At 57.8% G+C, this 16,091-nt stretch overlaps 19 non-coding genes and 1 pseudogene across 19 annotated transcripts; all 20 read right to left on the bottom strand.

Moving 5' to 3' along the window:
• Positions 1 to 5,060: 5,060 nt before the first annotated feature.
• Positions 5,061 to 5,236, bottom strand: LOC137520041 (U1 spliceosomal RNA; annotated as a pseudogene).
• A 400-nt stretch (positions 5,237 to 5,636) lies between these two features.
• Positions 5,637 to 5,800, bottom strand: LOC137519785 (U1 spliceosomal RNA). Its single transcript, XR_011021160.1, has one exon. It is a non-coding gene; the product is annotated as a U1 spliceosomal RNA (small nuclear RNA).
• A 404-nt stretch (positions 5,801 to 6,204) lies between these two features.
• Positions 6,205 to 6,368, bottom strand: LOC137519783 (U1 spliceosomal RNA). Its single transcript, XR_011021158.1, has one exon. It is a non-coding gene; the product is annotated as a U1 spliceosomal RNA (small nuclear RNA).
• Positions 6,369 to 6,772: 404 nt separating this feature from the next.
• On the bottom strand, positions 6,773 to 6,936 carry LOC137519782 (U1 spliceosomal RNA). Its single transcript, XR_011021157.1, has one exon. It is a non-coding gene; the product is annotated as a U1 spliceosomal RNA (small nuclear RNA).
• A 404-nt stretch (positions 6,937 to 7,340) lies between these two features.
• Positions 7,341 to 7,504, bottom strand: LOC137519781 (U1 spliceosomal RNA). Its single transcript, XR_011021156.1, has one exon. It is a non-coding gene; the product is annotated as a U1 spliceosomal RNA (small nuclear RNA).
• Positions 7,505 to 7,908: 404 nt separating this feature from the next.
• Positions 7,909 to 8,072, bottom strand: LOC137519780 (U1 spliceosomal RNA). Its single transcript, XR_011021155.1, has one exon. It is a non-coding gene; the product is annotated as a U1 spliceosomal RNA (small nuclear RNA).
• Positions 8,073 to 8,476: 404 nt separating this feature from the next.
• On the bottom strand, positions 8,477 to 8,640 carry LOC137519779 (U1 spliceosomal RNA). Its single transcript, XR_011021154.1, has one exon. It is a non-coding gene; the product is annotated as a U1 spliceosomal RNA (small nuclear RNA).
• A 404-nt stretch (positions 8,641 to 9,044) lies between these two features.
• LOC137519777 (U1 spliceosomal RNA) lies at positions 9,045 to 9,208 on the bottom strand. Its single transcript, XR_011021152.1, has one exon. It is a non-coding gene; the product is annotated as a U1 spliceosomal RNA (small nuclear RNA).
• A 404-nt stretch (positions 9,209 to 9,612) lies between these two features.
• LOC137519776 (U1 spliceosomal RNA) lies at positions 9,613 to 9,776 on the bottom strand. The gene has a single exon (XR_011021151.1). It is a non-coding gene; the product is annotated as a U1 spliceosomal RNA (small nuclear RNA).
• Positions 9,777 to 10,180: 404 nt separating this feature from the next.
• Positions 10,181 to 10,344, bottom strand: LOC137520158 (U1 spliceosomal RNA). Its single transcript, XR_011021496.1, has one exon. It is a non-coding gene; the product is annotated as a U1 spliceosomal RNA (small nuclear RNA).
• A 404-nt stretch (positions 10,345 to 10,748) lies between these two features.
• LOC137520157 (U1 spliceosomal RNA) lies at positions 10,749 to 10,912 on the bottom strand. Its single transcript, XR_011021495.1, has one exon. It is a non-coding gene; the product is annotated as a U1 spliceosomal RNA (small nuclear RNA).
• Positions 10,913 to 11,316: 404 nt separating this feature from the next.
• LOC137519775 (U1 spliceosomal RNA) lies at positions 11,317 to 11,480 on the bottom strand. Its single transcript, XR_011021150.1, has one exon. It is a non-coding gene; the product is annotated as a U1 spliceosomal RNA (small nuclear RNA).
• Positions 11,481 to 11,884: 404 nt separating this feature from the next.
• On the bottom strand, positions 11,885 to 12,048 carry LOC137520156 (U1 spliceosomal RNA). Its single transcript, XR_011021494.1, has one exon. It is a non-coding gene; the product is annotated as a U1 spliceosomal RNA (small nuclear RNA).
• Positions 12,049 to 12,452: 404 nt separating this feature from the next.
• LOC137519774 (U1 spliceosomal RNA) lies at positions 12,453 to 12,616 on the bottom strand. Its single transcript, XR_011021149.1, has one exon. It is a non-coding gene; the product is annotated as a U1 spliceosomal RNA (small nuclear RNA).
• Positions 12,617 to 13,020: 404 nt separating this feature from the next.
• LOC137519773 (U1 spliceosomal RNA) lies at positions 13,021 to 13,184 on the bottom strand. The gene has a single exon (XR_011021148.1). It is a non-coding gene; the product is annotated as a U1 spliceosomal RNA (small nuclear RNA).
• Positions 13,185 to 13,588: 404 nt separating this feature from the next.
• Positions 13,589 to 13,752, bottom strand: LOC137519771 (U1 spliceosomal RNA). Its single transcript, XR_011021146.1, has one exon. It is a non-coding gene; the product is annotated as a U1 spliceosomal RNA (small nuclear RNA).
• A 404-nt stretch (positions 13,753 to 14,156) lies between these two features.
• LOC137519770 (U1 spliceosomal RNA) lies at positions 14,157 to 14,320 on the bottom strand. Its single transcript, XR_011021145.1, has one exon. It is a non-coding gene; the product is annotated as a U1 spliceosomal RNA (small nuclear RNA).
• A 404-nt stretch (positions 14,321 to 14,724) lies between these two features.
• On the bottom strand, positions 14,725 to 14,888 carry LOC137519769 (U1 spliceosomal RNA). Its single transcript, XR_011021144.1, has one exon. It is a non-coding gene; the product is annotated as a U1 spliceosomal RNA (small nuclear RNA).
• Positions 14,889 to 15,292: 404 nt separating this feature from the next.
• Positions 15,293 to 15,456, bottom strand: LOC137519768 (U1 spliceosomal RNA). The gene has a single exon (XR_011021143.1). It is a non-coding gene; the product is annotated as a U1 spliceosomal RNA (small nuclear RNA).
• A 404-nt stretch (positions 15,457 to 15,860) lies between these two features.
• LOC137519767 (U1 spliceosomal RNA) lies at positions 15,861 to 16,024 on the bottom strand. The gene has a single exon (XR_011021142.1). It is a non-coding gene; the product is annotated as a U1 spliceosomal RNA (small nuclear RNA).
• Positions 16,025 to 16,091: the final 67 nt, after the last annotated feature.

The raw sequence follows: 16,091 nt of genomic DNA, 5'->3' as shown, positions 1-16,091 counted from the left end.
AGGTCAGGGACCTCCACCAAGTCCTCCTCCTCCTCCCCCTCAGAGGTGGACTGCGCAGCTGGTTGCCGCTCCTGCTGGTCCAAGGCTGCCGCTCCCTGTTCCAGCAAACCATCGAGGGCCCTGTTCAGCAGAGAAACCAGGGGCACCCACTCGCAGACCATAGCATGGTCCCTGCTCACCATGTTTGTGGCCTGCAGGAAGGGAGCCAGCACAAAGCACACCTGCTGCATGTGCCTCCAGTCATCATCGGGGACGATGGACGGGATGTTGCTGGTCTTGTCCCTTCTCCGAGCTGCGGAAACAGTGGCCAGGGCAAGGTACTGGTTGACAGCGTGCCTCTGTTCAACCATACGCTCCAACATCGCCAGGGTGGAGTTCCAGCGAGTCGGAACGTCAATGATCAGCCGATGGCGTGGCAGATCCAGCTCCTTTTGCACGTCTTCCAGGCTCGCACAGGCTGCAGCCGAGCGCCGGAAGTGACGCACAACATTCCTTGCCGTTTCCAGCAGTTCGCCCATCCCCTGGTAGGTGCGCAGGAACTTCTGCACCACCAGGTTCAGCACGTGGGCAAGACAGGGGATGTGGGTCAGGTTTCCCCTGTCTATGGCAGCAACCAGATTGGCCCCATTGTCGGACACCACCTCTCCGACTCTGAGGCCTCTGGGGGTCAGCCAAATCCTCTCCTGCTCCTGGAGTTTGGCCAACACGTGGGCTGCCGTCAGCTTGGTCTTGCCAAGGCTGACCAAGTGCAGCAGCGCTTGGCAGTGGCGGGCCTTCACGCTGCTGCTGAGGCGGGGGGTTTGGCCAGGTGTGGCGGAGGATGGCAGAGGATCGGAGGAACCCGCTGCAGTTCCCCTGACCCTGCGGGGTGGCACCACCCACTGTGTTGCTGCTGCTGCTGCTGCTGTGCCCGCTGCTGCTCTCCCATCCTCACCCCCTTCCACCAAGCTGACCCAGTGGACAGTGAAGGACAGGTAGCGGCCTGTCCCGAAGCGGCTGCTCCAGGAGTCCATGGTGACGTGGACCCTTTCACCAACCGCGTGCTCCAGCCCTCGCTCCACATTGGCCATCACAAAGCGGTGCAGTGCTGGAATGGCCTTGCGGGAGAAAAAGTGTCTGCTGGGGAGCTGCCAGTCTGGGGCTGCACAAGCAAGCAGCGCCCGCATGTCGCTCCCCTCCTGCACGAGCGTGTACGGCAGGAGTTGGGAGCACATGGCCCGTGCCAGCAAGCCGTTCAGCTGCCGCACGCGACGGCTGCTGGGAGGCAGAGCCCTAACCACCCCCTGGAAGGACTCGCTCAAAAGGCTCTGGCGTGGCCTTTTGCTGACACGGGAATCACCAGACACAGCGGAGGAGGCCACTGAGGACTGGCTGCCAGAACAGGCCTCAGTGTCGGCGGCAGGAGTTGCAGAGGGGGGAGGAGCAGTGCGTTTCCGCACTCCTGCTGGTGCTGCTGGAGGAGCAGGAGGGCGGGTGGCTGCTGTTGCTGCTGCTGAAGGCTGTGCAGTGATGGGTGTGGTGCCACTGCCAGCACCAGATGCCTTCAGCCTCTGGAACTCCTCATGCTGGTGGAAATGTTTAGCCGCAAGGTGGTTGATCAGCGAGCTGGTGCTGAACTTTAAGGGGTCTGCACCTCTGCTCAACTTCCGCTGACAGTGGTTGCAAGTGGCGTACTTGCTGTACACAGTGGGCATGGTGAAAAAGCGCCAGATTGGTGACAGAAACATCCCCCTACGGCATGGAAGCGCTGCTGCCTGTCTCCCTGTGGTGGTTGGGGGGGGGGCTTGGGTGCGGCTGGTGGTGGTACTGGCTGATGCTGCTGCTGCTGCTGCTGCTGAGCCTGAGACACCAGCAGGCTGTGGGTCGCTGCCAATGCTTGCAATGATGCGCCTCCTTGCAAGGCCCACAAGCGCATCCTCCTCCTCCTCCGAGCTGCTGAGGACGACATCCCCTGGAGGTGGTGGCACCCAGTCTCTGTCTGTCACCGGGTCATCAACATCATCCTCCCCCTCCTCAAACATGTCCTGCTGGGATGATGACCCCCCAAACTCCTCTCCTGATGCATGGATGGGCTGCTTGACTGTCGCCACAGTCTTGCTGTCCAATCCCTCATCCCCCAAAGTGCCCATCAGCATCTCCTCCTCAAAATCGCCAACAACAGCAGACAATTGACTCATCATGCCTGGGGTCAAAAGAGTGCTGAATGAGAGGTCGGCGACTGACGGTGAACTGGCCTCCTCCCCAGACCCTGCTGGGCGGCTGCTGCGAACAGGGGTGGTGGTGGTGGTGGTGGTGAGGGTGGAGGCCTCGGATGCAGAGCTGATGGCGGGCTGCTCATCCTCCGTCATGAGTTGCACCACAGTGTCTGCATCCTTTTCCTCAATGGGACGTTTCCGACCCGGCTGGAGGAAAATCGGAGCAGGTGCTACACGCTGCTGCTGCTGTGTCTCTGCAGCGTGAGTTGCAGATGCTCCTGCTGGGCGGCGCCCAAGGCGTCCACGGCCAGTGGCTATGGGAGGAATGTTAGCCACTGACGCTGCTGCTGCTGCTGCGGAACTGTGCATGGTGGCGCGCCCGCGGCCGCGGCTTGCCACAATGCTGCTCCCTCTCCTCCTGATTCCCTTGCTGCCCTTCCCCTTGCCCAAACCGCGCTGGCTGCCACTTCCAGACATCTTAAATGTTTTGGGCGTATAGACAAAAGTTTTGTAAAAGGGCGGGTGAAAAGTGGGGTACTTTAATGGAGTGGGTTGGTTGGTGAGGTGACTGAGTGAGTGTCCCCTAGTACAGTAAGTAAGTAGTAACAGTCAGGAAGTACAACTAGCAGTTACAATAATCAGTAGTAATCACAAGTAAATTTAGTGTGTGTACACTCAGACAGTGAGTGCACGCACGCAGGAGCTAGTAGCCTATGAACACAGTGACTGAGTGTCCTAGACTCCTAGTACAGTAAGAGTAAGTAGTAACAGTAAGTAGAACTAACTAATTACAATAATCAATCAGCGATCAGAAGGAAATGGAGTGTGGGTGGTGTGTGTACACTCAGACAGTGAGTGACCGCACGCAGGAGCTAGTAGCCTATGAACACAGTGACTGAGTGTCCTAGACTCCTAGTACAGTAAGAGTAAGTAGTAACAGTAAGTAGAACTAACTAATTACAATAATCAATCAGCGATCAGAAGGAAATGGAGTGTGGGTGGTGTGTGTACACTCAGACAGTGAGTGACCGCACGCAGGAGCTAGTAGCCTATGAACACAGTGACTGAGTGTCCTAGACTCCTAGTACAGTAAGAGTAAGTAGTAACAGTAAGTAGAACTAACTAATTACAATAATCAATCAGCGATCAGAAGGAAATGGAGTGTGGGTGGTGTGTGTACACTCAGACAGTGAGTGACCGCACGCAGGAGCTAGTAGCCTATGAACACAGTGACTGAGTGTCCTAGACTCCTAGTACAGTAAGAGTAAGTAGTAACAGTAAGTAGAACTAACTAATTACAATAATCAATCAGCGATCAGAAGGAAATGGAGTGTGGGTGGTGTGTGTACACTCAGACAGTGAGTGACCGCACGCAGGAGCTAGTAGCCTATGAACACAGTGACTGAGTGTCCTAGACTCCTAGTACAGTAAGAGTAAGTAGTAACAGTAAGTACAACTAACTAATTACAATAATCAATCAGCGATCAGAAGGAAATGGAGTGTGGGTGGTGTGTGTACACTCAGACAGTGAGTGACCGCACGCAGGAGCTAGTAGCCTATGAACACAGTGACTGAGTGTCCTAGACTCCTAGTACAGTAAGAGTAAGTAGTAACAGTAAGTAGAACTAACTAATTACAATAATCAATCAGCGATCAGAAGGAAATGGAGTGTGGGTGGTGTGTGTACACTCAGACAGTGAGTGACCGCACGCAGGAGCTAGTAGCCTATGAACACAGTGACTGAGTGTCCTAGACTCCTAGTACAGTAAGAGTAAGTAGTAACAGTAAGTAGAACTAACTAATTACAATAATCAATCAGCGATCAGAAGGAAATGGAGTGTGGGTGGTGTGTGTACACTCAGACAGTGAGTGACCGCACGCAGGAGCTAGTAGCCTATGAACACAGTGACTGAGTGTCCTAGACTCCTAGTACAGTAAGAGTAAGTAGTAACAGTAAGTACAACTAACTAATTACAATAATCAATCAGCGATCAGAAGGAAATGGAGTGTGGGTGGTGTGTGTACACTCAGACAGTGAGTGACCGCACGCAGGAGCTAGTAGCCTATGAACACAGTGACTGTCTGACTGAGTGTCCTAGACTCCTAGTACAGTAAGAGTAAGTAGTAACAGTAAGTACAACTAACTAACAATAATCTATCAGTAATCAGAAGGAAATAGAGTGTGTGTACACACAGACAGTGAGTGAGTGCACACACGCAGGAGCTAGCTAGTAGCCTATAAACAGTGACAGTCAGTGAGTGTCCTACTCCTAGTACAGTATAACTACAATACTATTAGTAAAGGACAGCAGAAATACTGGTATAGATGAGAGAAATAAACAGAGGACAGCTGCCCACAGAGGCAAGGCCCCCCTGAGGCCTAAACCTGTAAGCTTGCAGCAGCTGCCTGTCTCTAATGTAACACACAAGCTACTAACTAAAATACAATGTCTATCTAACTAACAACAATATAGGTGTATATGGCAGGTGTAGGTGAGCAAAAACGCTAGGTAAATGATCACAATAGAGCACTTGCTAAGCCAAAGCACAAAGGAGCAACTCTCTCTCTGTACAAGTCTCAGGCAAGCATGGAGAAACGTAACATGGCGGCCGCTATTTATAGGGTAGGGGCTGGCCAGGGTCCCCCTCTGTGATTGGCTGCCGTCAGAGGGCCTGGGAGCCCTCTGATTGGCTCTAAGGACATCAATCTGGGCTATGACGCTATTCGAGCTCGGTACCGAGCTCGAATAGCGCCGAGTTGCTCGAATAGCTCGAATAGTGAATGGGCTATTCGAGTGTACTCGGATAGCCCATTCGAATAGCTCCAGCTATTCGGAGCTCGAATACCGAGCTCGAATAGCTGAAAAAGAGCTCGAATATTCGAGCTACTCGAATATTCGAGCTCTGCTGAGCACCACTGCAGTCGAGTTTCCCGCATTTGGGGAAATCGCAGGGGTCAACCTGCCCGGAGTGCAATGGACGGGCCTCACCCTGGGAGAACCACCTTCGTGATCATGGTATCTCCCCTGCCAGGTAAGTATGAGTTGCTCTTGCACGCAGGCAGGCCGCCGGTTGCAGCCCTCGCTGCCCAGCAGGGGGCGACTTTGCGAAGCGCTCGCTCACTCTCTCCCTTGATCGGCACTGAACGCGGGAAACACAGCCCACGGGAAAGCTCCGCCGCACTTGCCCAGAGCTACAGTTAGCCGCAAACACCAGAAAATGCCATAAACCGGGCACTCGGCCGGAGCGCAGTGAGCCCTGAGGATTTGCATAGAGTGATGATGTCACAGAAGCAGCCACACCCAGCCCCTGTGAAGGATGAAAAAAGCCTTCTCTGTCGCAGTGCAGATAAAGGACCGAGTCCCGCATGCTCTCCCCACTGTCCCCAGCCAGCAAGGGATCCTCAGCGGCACGCCTGCTCTGTCGTTAACCGGTGCTCATCAGGGGAAAGCGCGAACGCAGTCCCCCACTACCACAAATTATGCAGTCGAGTTTCCCGCATTTGGGGAAATCGCAGGGGTCAACCTGCCCGGAGTGCAATGGACGGGCCTCACCCTGGGAGAACCACCTTCGTGATCATGGTATCTCCCCTGCCAGGTAAGTATGAGTTGCTCTTGCACGCAGGCAGGCCGCCGGTTGCAGCCCTCGCTGCCCAGCAGGGGGCGACTTTGCAAAGCGCTCGCTCGCTCACTCTCTCCCTTGATCGGCACTGAACGCGGGAAACACAGCCCACGGGAAAGCTCCGCCGCACTTGCCCAGAGCTACAGTTAGCCGCAAACACCAGAAAATGCCATAAACCGGGCACTCGGCCGGAGCGCAGTGAGCCCTGAGGATTTGCATAGAGTGATGATGTCACAGAAGCAGCCACACCCAGCCCCTGTGAAGGATGAAAAAAGCCTTCTCTGTCGCAGTGCAGATAAAGGACCGAGTCCCGCATGCTCTCCCCACTGTCCCCAGCCAGCAAGGGATCCTCAGCGGCACGCCTGCTCTGTCGTTAACCGGTGCTCATCAGGGGAAAGCGCGAACGCAGTCCCCCACTACCACAAATTATGCAGTCGAGTTTCCCGCATTTGGGGAAATCGCAGGGGTCAACCTGCCCGGAGTGCAATGGACGGGCCTCACCCTGGGAGAACCACCTTCGTGATCATGGTATCTCCCCTGCCAGGTAAGTATGAGTTGCTCTTGCACGCAGGCAGGCCGCCGGTTGCAGCCCTCGCTGCCCAGCAGGGGGCGACTTTGCGAAGCGCTCGCTCGCTCACTCTCTCCCTTGATCGGCACTGAACGCGGGAAACACAGCCCACGGGAAAGCTCCGCCGCACTTGCCCAGAGCTACAGTTAGCCGCAAACACCAGAAAATGCCATAAACCGGGCACTCGGCCGGCGCGCAGTGAGCCCTGAGGATTTGCATAGAGTGATGATGTCACAGAAGCAGCCACACCCAGCCCCTGTGAAGGATGAAAAAAGCCTTCTCTGTCGCAGTGCAGATAAAGGACCGAGTCCCGCATGCTCTCCCCACTGTCCCCAGCCAGCAAGGGATCCTCAGCGGCACGCCTGCTCTGTCGTTAACCGGTGCTCATCAGGGGAAAGCGCGAACGCAGTCCCCCACTACCACAAATTATGCAGTCGAGTTTCCCGCATTTGGGGAAATCGCAGGGGTCAACCTGCCCGGAGTGCAATGGACGGGCCTCACCCTGGGAGAACCACCTTCGTGATCATGGTATCTCCCCTGCCAGGTAAGTATGAGTTGCTCTTGCACGCAGGCAGGCCGCCGGTTGCAGCCCTCGCTGCCCAGCAGGGGGCGACTTTGCGAAGCGCTCGCTCGCTCACTCTCTCCCTTGATCGGCACTGAACGCGGGAAACACAGCCCACGGGAAAGCTCCGCCGCACTTGCCCAGAGCTACAGTTAGCCGCAAACACCAGAAAATGCCATAAACCGGGCACTCGGCCGGCGCGCAGTGAGCCCTGAGGATTTGCATAGAGTGATGATGTCACAGAAGCAGCCACACCCAGCCCCTGTGAAGGATGAAAAAAGCCTTCTCTGTCGCAGTGCAGATAAAGGACCGAGTCCCGCATGCTCTCCCCACTGTCCCCAGCCAGCAAGGGATCCTCAGCGGCACGCCTGCTCTGTCGTTAACCGGTGCTCATCAGGGGAAAGCGCGAACGCAGTCCCCCACTACCACAAATTATGCAGTCGAGTTTCCCGCATTTGGGGAAATCGCAGGGGTCAACCTGCCCGGAGTGCAATGGACGGGCCTCACCCTGGGAGAACCACCTTCGTGATCATGGTATCTCCCCTGCCAGGTAAGTATGAGTTGCTCTTGCACGCAGGCAGGCCGCCAGTTGCAGCCCTCGCTGCCCAGCAGGGGGCGACTTTGCGAAGCGCTCGCTCGCTCACTCTCTCCCTTGATCGGCACTGAACGCGGGAAACACAGCCCACGGGAAAGCTCCGCCGCACTTGCCCAGAGCTACAGTTAGCCGCAAACACCAGAAAATGCCATAAACCGGGCACTCGGCCGGCGCGCAGTGAGCCCTGAGGATTTGCATAGAGTGATGATGTCACAGAAGCAGCCACACCCAGCCCCTGTGAAGGATGAAAAAAGCCTTCTCTGTCGCAGTGCAGATAAAGGACCGAGTCCCGCATGCTCTCCCCACTGTCCCCAGCCAGCAAGGGATCCTCAGCGGCACGCCTGCTCTGTCGTTAACCGGTGCTCATCAGGGGAAAGCGCGAACGCAGTCCCCCACTACCACAAATTATGCAGTCGAGTTTCCCGCATTTGGGGAAATCGCAGGGGTCAACCTGCCCGGAGTGCAATGGACGGGCCTCACCCTGGGAGAACCACCTTCGTGATCATGGTATCTCCCCTGCCAGGTAAGTATGAGTTGCTCTTGCACGCAGGCAGGCCGCCGGTTGCAGCCCTCGCTGCCCAGCAGGGGGCGACTTTGCGAAGCGCTCGCTCGCTCACTCTCTCCCTTGATCGGCACTGAACGCGGGAAACACAGCCCACGGGAAAGCTCCGCCGCACTTGCCCAGAGCTACAGTTAGCCGCAAACACCAGAAAATGCCATAAACCGGGCACTCGGCCGGCGCGCAGTGAGCCCTGAGGATTTGCATAGAGTGATGATGTCACAGAAGCAGCCACACCCAGCCCCTGTGAAGGATGAAAAAAGCCTTCTCTGTCGCAGTGCAGATAAAGGACCGAGTCCCGCATGCTCTCCCCACTGTCCCCAGCCAGCAAGGGATCCTCAGCGGCACGCCTGCTCTGTCGTTAACCGGTGCTCATCAGGGGAAAGCGCGAACGCAGTCCCCCACTACCACAAATTATGCAGTCGAGTTTCCCGCATTTGGGGAAATCGCAGGGGTCAACCTGCCCGGAGTGCAATGGACGGGCCTCACCCTGGGAGAACCACCTTCGTGATCATGGTATCTCCCCTGCCAGGTAAGTATGAGTTGCTCTTGCACGCAGGCAGGCCGCCGGTTGCAGCCCTCGCTGCCCAGCAGGGGGCGACTTTGCGAAGCGCTCGCTCGCTCACTCTCTCCCTTGATCGGCACTGAACGCGGGAAACACAGCCCACGGGAAAGCTCCGCCGCACTTGCCCAGAGCTACAGTTAGCCGCAAACACCAGAAAATGCCATAAACCGGGCACTCGGCCGGCGCGCAGTGAGCCCTGAGGATTTGCATAGAGTGATGATGTCACAGAAGCAGCCACACCCAGCCCCTGTGAAGGATGAAAAAAGCCTTCTCTGTCGCAGTGCAGATAAAGGACCGAGTCCCGCATGCTCTCCCCACTGTCCCCAGCCAGCAAGGGATCCTCAGCGGCACGCCTGCTCTGTCGTTAACCGGTGCTCATCAGGGGAAAGCGCGAACGCAGTCCCCCACTACCACAAATTATGCAGTCGAGTTTCCCGCATTTGGGGAAATCGCAGGGGTCAACCTGCCCGGAGTGCAATGGACGGGCCTCACCCTGGGAGAACCACCTTCGTGATCATGGTATCTCCCCTGCCAGGTAAGTATGAGTTGCTCTTGCACGCAGGCAGGCCGCCGGTTGCAGCCCTCGCTGCCCAGCAGGGGGCGACTTTGCGAAGCGCTCGCTCGCTCACTCTCTCCCTTGATCGGCACTGAACGCGGGAAACACAGCCCACGGGAAAGCTCCGCCGCACTTGCCCAGAGCTACAGTTAGCCGCAAACACCAGAAAATGCCATAAACCGGGCACTCGGCCGGCGCGCAGTGAGCCCTGAGGATTTGCATAGAGTGATGATGTCACAGAAGCAGCCACACCCAGCCCCTGTGAAGGATGAAAAAAGCCTTCTCTGTCGCAGTGCAGATAAAGGACCGAGTCCCGCATGCTCTCCCCACTGTCCCCAGCCAGCAAGGGATCCTCAGCGGCACGCCTGCTCTGTCGTTAACCGGTGCTCATCAGGGGAAAGCGCGAACGCAGTCCCCCACTACCACAAATTATGCAGTCGAGTTTCCCGCATTTGGGGAAATCGCAGGGGTCAACCTGCCCGGAGTGCAATGGACGGGCCTCACCCTGGGAGAACCACCTTCGTGATCATGGTATCTCCCCTGCCAGGTAAGTATGAGTTGCTCTTGCACGCAGGCAGGCCGCCGGTTGCAGCCCTCGCTGCCCAGCAGGGGGCGACTTTGCGAAGCGCTCGCTCGCTCACTCTCTCCCTTGATCGGCACTGAACGCGGGAAACACAGCCCACGGGAAAGCTCCGCCGCACTTGCCCAGAGCTACAGTTAGCCGCAAACACCAGAAAATGCCATAAACCGGGCACTCGGCCGGCGCGCAGTGAGCCCTGAGGATTTGCATAGAGTGATGATGTCACAGAAGCAGCCACACCCAGCCCCTGTGAAGGATGAAAAAAGCCTTCTCTGTCGCAGTGCAGATAAAGGACCGAGTCCCGCATGCTCTCCCCACTGTCCCCAGCCAGCAAGGGATCCTCAGCGGCACGCCTGCTCTGTCGTTAACCGGTGCTCATCGGGGGAAAGCGCGAACGCAGTCCCCCACTACCACAAATTATGCAGTCGAGTTTCCCGCATTTGGGGAAATCGCAGGGGTCAACCTGCCCGGAGTGCAATGGACGGGCCTCACCCTGGGAGAACCACCTTCGTGATCATGGTATCTCCCCTGCCAGGTAAGTATGAGTTGCTCTTGCACGCAGGCAGGCCGCCGGTTGCAGCCCTCGCTGCCCAGCAGGGGGCGACTTTGCGAAGCGCTCGCTCGCTCACTCTCTCCCTTGATCGGCACTGAACGCGGGAAACACAGCCCACGGGAAAGCTCCGCCGCACTTGCCCAGAGCTACAGTTAGCCGCAAACACCAGAAAATGCCATAAACCGGGCACTCGGCCGGAGCGCAGTGAGCCCTGAGGATTTGCATAGAGTGATGATGTCACAGAAGCAGCCACACCCAGCCCCTGTGAAGGATGAAAAAAGCCTTCTCTGTCGCAGTGCAGATAAAGGACCGAGTCCCGCATGCTCTCCCCACTGTCCCCAGCCAGCAAGGGATCCTCAGCGGCACGCCTGCTCTGTCGTTAACCGGTGCTCATCGGGGGAAAGCGCGAACGCAGTCCCCCACTACCACAAATTATGCAGTCGAGTTTCCCGCATTTGGGGAAATCGCAGGGGTCAACCTGCCCGGAGTGCAATGGACGGGCCTCACCCTGGGAGAACCACCTTCGTGATCATGGTATCTCCCCTGCCAGGTAAGTATGAGTTGCTCTTGCACGCAGGCAGGCCGCCGGTTGCAGCCCTCGCTGCCCAGCAGGGGGCGACTTTGCGAAGCGCTCGCTCGCTCACTCTCTCCCTTGATCGGCACTGAACGCGGGAAACACAGCCCACGGGAAAGCTCCGCCGCACTTGCCCAGAGCTACAGTTAGCCGCAAACACCAGAAAATGCCATAAACCGGGCACTCGGCCGGAGCGCAGTGAGCCCTGAGGATTTGCATAGAGTGATGATGTCACAGAAGCAGCCACACCCAGCCCCTGTGAAGGATGAAAAAAGCCTTCTCTGTCGCAGTGCAGATAAAGGACCGAGTCCCGCATGCTCTCCCCACTGTCCCCAGCCAGCAAGGGATCCTCAGCGGCACGCCTGCTCTGTCGTTAACCGGTGCTCATCAGGGGAAAGCGCGAACGCAGTCCCCCACTACCACAAATTATGCAGTCGAGTTTCCCGCATTTGGGGAAATCGCAGGGGTCAACCTGCCCGGAGTGCAATGGACGGGCCTCACCCTGGGAGAACCACCTTCGTGATCATGGTATCTCCCCTGCCAGGTAAGTATGAGTTGCTCTTGCACGCAGGCAGGCCGCCGGTTGCAGCCCTCGCTGCCCAGCAGGGGGCGACTTTGCGAAGCGCTCGCTCGCTCACTCTCTCCCTTGATCGGCACTGAACGCGGGAAACACAGCCCACGGGAAAGCTCCGCCGCACTTGCCCAGAGCTACAGTTAGCCGCAAACACCAGAAAATGCCATAAACCGGGCACTCGGCCGGAGCGCAGTGAGCCCTGAGGATTTGCATAGAGTGATGATGTCACAGAAGCAGCCACACCCAGCCCCTGTGAAGGATGAAAAAAGCCTTCTCTGTCGCAGTGCAGATAAAGGACCGAGTCCCGCATGCTCTCCCCACTGTCCCCAGCCAGCAAGGGATCCTCAGCGGCACGCCTGCTCTGTCGTTAACCGGTGCTCATCGGGGGAAAGCGCGAACGCAGTCCCCCACTACCACAAATTATGCAGTCGAGTTTCCCGCATTTGGGGAAATCGCAGGGGTCAACCTGCCCGGAGTGCAATGGACGGGCCTCACCCTGGGAGAACCACCTTCGTGATCATGGTATCTCCCCTGCCAGGTAAGTATGAGTTGCTCTTGCACGCAGGCAGGCCGCCGGTTGCAGCCCTCGCTGCCCAGCAGGGGGCGACTTTGCGAAGCGCTCGCTCGCTCACTCTCTCCCTTGATCGGCACTGAACGCGGGAAACACAGCCCACGGGAAAGCTCCGCCGCACTTGCCCAGAGCTACAGTTAGCCGCAAACACCAGAAAATGCCATAAACCGGGCACTCGGCCGGAGCGCAGTGAGCCCTGAGGATTTGCATAGAGTGATGATGTCACAGAAGCAGCCACACCCAGCCCCTGTGAAGGATGAAAAAAGCCTTCTCTGTCGCAGTGCAGATAAAGGACCGAGTCCCGCATGCTCTCCCCACTGTCCCCAGCCAGCAAGGGATCCTCAGCGGCACGCCTGCTCTGTCGTTAACCGGTGCTCATCAGGGGAAAGCGCGAACGCAGTCCCCCACTACCACAAATTATGCAGTCGAGTTTCCCGCATTTGGGGAAATCGCAGGGGTCAACCTGCCCGGAGTGCAATGGACGGGCCTCACCCTGGGAGAACCACCTTCGTGATCATGGTATCTCCCCTGCCAGGTAAGTATGAGTTGCTCTTGCACGCAGGCAGGCCGCCGGTTGCAGCCCTCGCTGCCCAGCAGGGGGCGACTTTGCGAAGCGCTCGCTCGCTCACTCTCTCCCTTGATCGGCACTGAACGCGGGAAACACAGCCCACGGGAAAGCTCCGCCGCACTTGCCCAGAGCTACAGTTAGCCGCAAACACCAGAAAATGCCATAAACCGGGCACTCGGCCGGAGCGCAGTGAGCCCTGAGGATTTGCATAGAGTGATGATGTCACAGAAGCAGCCACACCCAGCCCCTGTGAAGGATGAAAAAAGCCTTCTCTGTCGCAGTGCAGATAAAGGACCGAGTCCCGCATGCTCTCCCCACTGTCCCCAGCCAGCAAGGGATCCTCAGCGGCACGCCTGCTCTGTCGTTAACCGGTGCTCATCAGGGGAAAGCGCGAACGCAGTCCCCCACTACCACAAATTATGCAGTCGAGTTTCCCGCATTTGGGGAAATCGCAGGGGTCAACCTGCCCGGAGTGCAATGGACGGGCCTCACCCTGGGAGAACCACCTTCGTGATCATGGTATCTCCCCTGCCAGGTAAGTATGAGTTGCTCTTGCACGCAGGCAGGCCGCCGGTTGCAGCCCTCGCTGCCCAGCAGGGGGCGACTTTGCGAAGCGCTCGCTCGCTCACTCTCTCCCTTGATCGGCACTGAACGCGGGAAACACAGCCCACGGGAAAGCTCCGCCGCACTTGCCCAGAGCTACAGTTAGCCGCAAACACCAGAAAATGCCATAAACCGGGCACTCGGCCGGCGCGCAGTGAGCCCTGAGGATTTGCATAGAGTGATGATGTCACAGAAGCAGCCACACCCAGCCCCTGTGAAGGATGAAAAAAGCCTTCTCTGTCGCAGTGCAGATAAAGGACCGAGTCCCGCATGCTCTCCCCACTGTCCCCAGCCAGCAAGGGATCCTCAGCGGCACGCCTGCTCTGTCGTTAACCGGTGCTCATCAGGGGAAAGCGCGAACGCAGTCCCCCACTACCACAAATTATGCAGTCGAGTTTCCCGCATTTGGGGAAATCGCAGGGGTCAACCTGCCCGGAGTGCAATGGACGGGCCTCACCCTGGGAGAACCACCTTCGTGATCATGGTATCTCCCCTGCCAGGTAAGTATGAGTTGCTCTTGCACGCAGGCAGGCCGCCGGTTGCAGCCCTCGCTGCCCAGCAGGGGGCGACTTTGCGAAGCGCTCGCTCGCTCACTCTCTCCCTTGATCGGCACTGAACGCGGGAAACACAGCCCACGGGAAAGCTCCGCCGCACTTGCCCAGAGCTACAGTTAGCCGCAAACACCAGAAAATGCCATAAACCGGGCACTCGGCCGGAGCGCAGTGAGCCCTGAGGATTTGCATAGAGTGATGATGTCACAGAAGCAGCCACACCCAGCCCCTGTGAAGGATGAAAAAAGCCTTCTCTGTCGCAGTGCAGATAAAGGACCGAGTCCCGCATGCTCTCCCCACTGTCCCCAGCCAGCAAGGGATCCTCAGCGGCACGCCTGCTCTGTCGTTAACCGGTGCTCATCAGGGGAAAGCGCGAACGCAGTCCCCCACTACCACAAATTATGCAGTCGAGTTTCCCGCATTTGGGGAAATCGCAGGGGTCAACCTGCCCGGAGTGCAATGGACGGGCCTCACCCTGGGAGAACCACCTTCGTGATCATGGTATCTCCCCTGCCAGGTAAGTATGAGTTGCTCTTGCACGCAGGCAGGCCGCCGGTTGCAGCCCTCGCTGCCCAGCAGGGGGCGACTTTGCGAAGCGCTCGCTCGCTCACTCTCTCCCTTGATCGGCACTGAACGCGGGAAACACAGCCCACGGGAAAGCTCCGCCGCACTTGCCCAGAGCTACAGTTAGCCGCAAACACCAGAAAATGCCATAAACCGGGCACTCGGCCGGAGCGCAGTGAGCCCTGAGGATTTGCATAGAGTGATGATGTCACAGAAGCAGCCACACCCAGCCCCTGTGAAGGATGAAAAAAGCCTTCTCTGTCGCAGTGCAGATAAAGGACCGAGTCCCGCATGCTCTCCCCACTGTCCCCAGCCAGCAAGGGATCCTCAGCGGCACGCCTGCTCTGTCGTTAACCGGTGCTCATCAGGGGAAAGCGCGAACGCAGTCCCCCACTACCACAAATTATGCAGTCGAGTTTCCCGCATTTGGGGAAATCGCAGGGGTCAACCTGCCCGGAGTGCAATGGACGGGCCTCACCCTGGGAGAACCACCTTCGTGATCATGGTATCTCCCCTGCCAGGTAAGTATGAGTTGCTCTTGCACGCAGGCAGGCCGCCGGTTGCAGCCCTCGCTGCCCAGCAGGGGGCGACTTTGCGAAGTGCTCGCTCGCTCACTCTCTCCCTTGATCGGCACTGAACGCGGGAAACACAGCCCACGGGAAAGCTCCGCCGCACTTGCCCAGAGCTACAGTTAGCCGCAAACACCAGAAAATGCCATAAACCGGGCACTCGGCCGGCGCGCAGTGAGCCCTGAGGATTTGCATAGAGTGATGATGTCACAGAAGCAGCCACACCCAGCCCCTGTGAAGGATGAAAAAAGCCTTCTCTGTCGCAGTGCAGATAAAGGACCGAGTCCCGCATGCTCTCCCCACTGTCCCCAGCCAGCAAGGGATCCTCAGCGGCACGCCTGCTCTGTCGTTAACCGGTGCTCATCAGGGGAAAGCGCGAACGCAGTCCCCCACTACCACAAATTATGCAGTCGAGTTTCCCGCATTTGGGGAAATCGCAGGGGTCAACCTGCCCGGAGTGCAATGGACGGGCCTCACCCTGGGAGAACCACCTTCGTGATCATGGTATCTCCCCTGCCAGGTAAGTATGAGTTGCTCTTGCACGCAGGCAGGCCGCCGGTTGCAGCCCTCGCTGCCCAGCAGGGGGCGACTTTGCGAAGCGCTCGCTCGCTCACTCTCTCCCTTGATCGGCACTGAACGCGGGAAACACAGCCCACGGGAAAGCTCCGCCGCACTTGCCCAGAGCTACAGTTAGCCGCAAACACCAGAAAATGCCATAAACCGGGCACTCGGCCGGAGCGCAGTGAGCCCTGAGGATTTGCATAGAGTGATGATGTCACAGAAGCAGCCACACCCAGCCCCTGTGAAGGATGAAAAAAGCCTTCTCTGTCGCAGTGCAGATAAAGGACCGAGTCCCGCATGCTCTCCCCACTGTCCCCAGCCAGCAAGGGATCCTCAGCGGCACGCCTGCTCTGTCGTTAACCGGTGCTCATCAGGGGAAAGCGCGAACGCAGTCCCCCACTACCACAAATTATGCAGTCGAGTTTCCCGCATTTGGGGAAATCGCAGGGGTCAACCTGCCCGGAGTGCAATGGACGGGCCTCACCCTGGGAGAACCACCTTCGTGATCATGGTATCTCCCCTGCCAGGTAAGTATGAGTTGCTCTTGCACGCAGGCAGGCCGCCGGTTGCAGCCCTCGCTGCCCAGCAGGGGGCGACTTTGC

Source organism: Hyperolius riggenbachi, chromosome 5 (genome assembly GCF_040937935.1).
Source record: "Hyperolius riggenbachi isolate aHypRig1 chromosome 5, aHypRig1.pri, whole genome shotgun sequence".
NCBI lineage: Eukaryota > Metazoa > Chordata > Amphibia > Anura > Hyperoliidae > Hyperolius > Hyperolius riggenbachi.
The sequence above is the reverse complement of the archived record's forward strand: the minus strand, read 5'-3'. Positions and strand labels throughout refer to the sequence as shown.